This window comes from Argopecten irradians, chromosome 12 (assembly GCF_041381155.1).
Source record: "Argopecten irradians isolate NY chromosome 12, Ai_NY, whole genome shotgun sequence".
NCBI lineage: Eukaryota > Metazoa > Mollusca > Bivalvia > Pectinida > Pectinidae > Argopecten > Argopecten irradians.
In genome coordinates this window covers 31236610-31242163 of record NC_091145.1, presented here as the reverse complement: position 1 = coordinate 31242163, position 5554 = coordinate 31236610, and the positions used below count along the sequence as shown (strand labels likewise).

The following is a 5554-nucleotide window of genomic DNA, read 5'->3' as shown; positions in this document are numbered from 1 at the left end:
TGTTATAACATTAAACTCTGTAACATCCACATGTTTAACTGTCTCCAAAGAAGTAAAGATACATGAGCAACGAAGAAAGACGTTTTCTCTGTGCCACTTTCGGTTTGTGAACTCACTCGAACTCCTCGGATTTAGATTAGTTCCGGACGCAAATTGAGGGTAAAGGTCAAAACAAGGGTGATCAGAAGCCATATTGACCGGAAGGTGGGACTAATCGACGATAAATAGTACTTTACCCACGTCGTTTTGGGATCTCCCCATGTCCCGCTATTACAAAGCGATACACCACGAACATACTGCAGTCTCCCAAACTATTGAGACATTAACGTTCGAAATACATTTCTTACTTGGAAGGTCGCTCGACCTTAACTATTAATATGATGTTAAGCTAATAAAAAAACCAACCAACAGGATACAGAAGAAAATACTGGAAGGAAAATTCATTTGAAAGTTCAAAATGAAACAAAATGTCTTTTGTGGTTATGTGTTTTACATGAATAGTATACATTAATTTTAATACATACCATTAAACACATTATTTGCATCGAATTTTAATTTCTTAATTACGACATGTCAACAAGTTTTTCGACATTTGATAATGAAAGTGTGATCTAATGATATTAGTCACTCGGGTGAACCGTTAGTGCAGCTTATGACATCGCTCCCACTGCTCCACTGGCAAGAACCTTGACTGAATTGGCAGCTGAGGTTGTCCCTGTAGCACTGTCCCCCATCCCAGCCGCAGACTCCGTGTGTAGGATTTACGTTGCTGCAGTCATGATCGGGACATCTCTTTATCTGGTAAGACAAAGTTCAAAAGAATTTTGATGGAAAAACAGTATCATAAATTGAGGAATGTCACAATAAAAAACATTCTGCTCCGCTTTGGTAGGCATAGTCGATATAACTCAACAATGCAAAATTTATTTTGTCGAAAGGTTTAGTTATTAAGGAAATGGCTAGAAGTTACTAAAGATTTATGCTTGATAGTGTTCAAATATGTTTAATACCTACATAAAATAGAAAACAACTACAGGTTTAAAAATAATCATAATTAGGATGTAACAAATCAACAGTTTAATTATCAAAAGGCGATGTAGATAAACTATGATACCGTGGCATATATTGTCATTCAGTTGCATATTCCCAATTTTTTTAAACTACAACTTCTTTTTGTATTTGCACACTAAAATAGTAAACGTCCTTGCGGATAGGTATTAACTGTGACGTCATGTGTTTGCGATCGTTACGTCAGATGACGTGAGTTACGTTCACAAACTTATAATTAATTTTTATTTGTTTTGAAGCTATATCCTACTTTCTGATTGACAGCTACTCTTTCTTCATAGTACTTTGAAAAAAAAATCTGAGAATGGCGCGAAAACCCGGCGTTATCATGACGTCACAATAGAGACGTCGACGTTGTGTAGAAAATCAATGAAATCGTACATTTAAATGTGTTTTATGTTATCACGTAATCTGAAAAAAAGTAATTATCTGCATTGATGTGACTATTTGTTAACTTCATGGGGTTATGAAATAAATTTTGTTTGCAAACTTTTGTGAGAATCCACTACGCGATTCACACAGCTTGCAAACAAAATGTCTTTTATACCCCAATGAAGTTCAAAAATAGTCACATCAATGCTTAAATGACGTTACAATGGGATACTTATCGGGTAGTGAGATAAAATATATAATCATATCCAAAAACGTAATATCACGCGTATTTATAGTCATTATCAATCATGTAAATCCTGTTATGAAAAATTATGTCGACAATAAAGCACATTTCATCCTTCATTTTAGTTTTACCAATTTTTCAAGTTCTACAGCATAATTCTCGAATGTAAGTTGTCCGATTTTCTACGTGATTACAAAATTGTGATACTCACTTCACATTTGTTGCAGTTTTGGTTTCCACATCCTAAGTACGTCTCCTTTCTTTCGTTAGTTCCTTCAATGAATCCCTTTTGTTGTGGTTTGAGTGAGGAATACGGTTTGTTCCAATCGCATATACTGATAGAGTGTACCTTCTCCCCATTAATTAGTCTTGTGTAACCTGTGTGTCATTTCAATAGAAAACGCTTCTGTTTTAGCGTAACCTGTCCACAACCTTTTTCGAAGCGGCTTTGGATTTATTTAATGGGAAGGTAAAACGAGATTGATAATAGAGTCGCAAAAGTTTTACGTATATAATACAATGACAATTACCCACTGAACAATTTGATTAAAAGAAATTAAATGTAAATTTGACATACCTATCGATAACCCTATGACTATAAAGCATACATGTAAGTTACCTTGTGACCATATAACATACCTGTAAGTAATCTTGCGACTATAACGCATACTGGTAAATAACCTTGTGACTATAAAACATACCTGTAAGTAACCTTGTTACTATATAACATACCTGTAAGTAACCTAGTGACTATATAACATACCTGTAAGTAACCTAGTGGCTATAAAACATACCTATAAGTAAGCCTGTTTCTATAAAACATACCTGTAATTAACCTAGTGACAATAGAGCATACATGCAAGTAACCATGTGACTGTATAACATACATGTAAGTAAACTTGTGACTATATATAAAATACCTATAAGTAACATTGTTGCTATATAACATACCCGTAAGTAACCTTGTAACTATATAACATTACTGTAAGTAACCTTGTTACTACATAATATACCTGTAAGTAACCCTGTGACTATATAACATACATGTAAGAAAACTTGTGACTATATATAAAATACCTGTAAGTAACCTTGTTGCTATATAACATACCCGTAAGTAACCTTGTTACTATATAACATACCTGTAAGTAACGTAGTGACCATATTACATACATGTACATTATAAGTAACCATGTGACTATATAGCATACCTGTAAGTAAACTTTTGACTATATAACCTACCTGTAAGTAACCTTGTTACTATATAACATACCTGTAAGTAACCTTGTTACTATATAACATACCTGTAAGTAACCTTGTTACTATATAACATACCTGTAAGTAACCTTGTTACTATATAACATACCTGTAAGTAACCTTGTTACTATATAACATACCTGTAAGTAACCTTGTTACTATATAAGATACCTGTAAGTAACCTTGTTACTATATAATATACCTGTAAGTTACATTGTTACTATATAACATACCTGTAAGTAACCTTGTTCCTATATAACATACCTGTAAGTAACCTTTTTGACTTGATAACATACCTGTAAGTAACCTTGTTACTATATAACATACCTGTAAGTAACCTTGTTACTATATAACATACCAGTAAGTAACCTTGTTACTATATAACATACCTGTAAGTTACCTTGTTAATATATAACATACCTGTAGGTAACCTTGTTACCATATGACATTACCGTTAGTAAAGTTGTTACTACATAAAATATCTGTAAGTAACCTTGTGACTATATATAATCTACAGATAGATTTTCTTTATTTCCTCTTTTCAGAGATTTCATACCTATTTTACATTTCAATTAAAACAAATCCATATTCAGTTTAGAACTTCAAAATCACATTTTCAAAGTAAAGTGTTTATATGTTCAATTAGTGATGGAAGTAGGTCAGTTATGTTTATCATCATTATTTCCAATCTATCATGATCAAGAGGAATATCCACCTGGCTTCCAAGTAGAAATTGGCTTTGCTTTTCCTCTGAAAGGTGGTCGAATGTTACATATTCTGTAACTTCTAATAAGTTTACAAGAAAGTCTAATATTTTATCGCGACTATAGAACAGTGAAGCTTGCAGCTTATCAACGGATTCATGTCGCCACAGTGAACACCAACGCTTATCAATGAATTCAGTGATTGTCTCCCATTCTGACAAGCTTTTTTTATGCTCTCGTCGCAATGCAAATTCTGAGTCAAAACTATACCGGCGTATTCCTTGGTTGTGACCCACGGAATAGGTTGTCCTCCGAGTGCACAATGAGTTCGTGGAACGCGCTTTGTGTGGCCCCTTTGAAACTGTATCTACTACTTTTCCCGGGGTTGTAATTAAGACGCCATTTTCGTGAGAAGCTATACACTAAGTCCAGGAGACACTGCAAGTTCCCAATGGAACAGTCCATAAGTAAAGTGTCATCCGCTAGAAATATTGCTGGTATGTGTAGATTATGACCAGTGAGTCCAAACGGACACGAGTCAAGCTCTAGAATAAGGTCGTTGATCATAACTAGAAAATAACATGCGGATAATGTCCGACCTTGACCCACGCCTTGCTCGACAGGATATGGACTTCCAGTTCTGCCTTCGTGCAGTATGCATGATGTAACACCCTTAAAAGAGTTCGCTATGATCCGCAATATCTTACCATTAAAGCCAAGATTGTAGAGTTTACTGAGAAGACCATTTATTCAGACACTATTGAAGGCTTTCGCTTTATCTAAAAACGCTGCGTACACTTTCGAGTTACGTTCAAGAAGATGACTTACAGCTTCCCTTACCGTGAAGGCAGCAACAATACTAACACAGTCTTCTCTAATCCCTTGCTGAAGGCGATGAGGAAAGCTTATCTCGGAACAAACTTTCGCTATTCTATAGTAGAGTACTTTTTCAAATAGTTTTTGTAGTTACTATATAGCATACCAGTAAGTAACCTTGTTGCTATATAACATACCTGTAAATAACCTTGTTGCTATATAACATACCTGTAGGTAACTTGTTACTACAAAACATACCTGTAAATAACCTTGTGACTATATAACATACATGTAAGTGACCTTATGATTATATAACATACCTGTAAGTAACCTTGTGACTATATAGCATACCAGTAATTAACCTTGTTACTATATAGCATACCTGTAAGTAACCTTGTGATTATATAACATACCTGTAAGTAACCTTGTGGCTATATAACATACCAGTAAGTAACCATAAAACTTTTGCCTTTACATCAACACCACACGCAGCACTACTTGATCCTGTACTGATTTGGATCACACAATTCTTCCATTTTTTATCACCCTGTAATGTGAATTATTTTTTTTTCACTCAGAAATAATCTAATATAAACTTTTTTACAAAACGAAATTATAAATAATATATATATTTACAAAACTAAATTATAAATAATATATATCTAAATGAGTGTTTAATAAAGCGTTTGCAATGACCACTTTGACAGGAGAGAAAGAAAGAAAGCAGAGAGAATAAAATTGTAAACTGGCTGTTGGAGGACTGGGAGGATATGCTCATATGTAATGAAATTACAGATTGAATTCCATATGTAACATTAAAGAGAATAGCGAGAAGGGAGAAACTAATTGGGAGTACTACTTTTTTGCATGAATGAAAAATAGATTCAAAGATGAAAGAGAGAAAAAACTCACTAATTTAAGTTACCGTGCGTTCCATTTGCAGATACAACTGGTATGAACCCGCTGTATCTGTAATGGAACGCGCTGTACCAGCCGAACCGAACCGATACAAGTGGTTCGTTTTCAGAAGCGTTCCACTTGTACCCAAGATGGCGGACCCGAGATTCTTCCTTTGTCACCGGAATGTTTTCTTTGA

At 34.4% G+C, this 5554-nt stretch overlaps 1 long non-coding RNA gene across 1 annotated transcript; it reads right to left on the bottom strand.

Moving 5' to 3' along the window:
• Window positions 1–549: 549 nt before the first annotated feature.
• LOC138336261 (uncharacterized) lies at window positions 550–5007 on the bottom strand. Its single transcript, XR_011210405.1, has 3 exons — window positions 4903–5007; window positions 1896–2062; window positions 550–798 (listed from the first exon to the last, which is right to left on the bottom strand). It is a non-coding gene; the product is annotated as an uncharacterized lncRNA (long non-coding RNA).
• Between the last annotated feature and the right edge of the window lie 547 nt (window positions 5008–5554).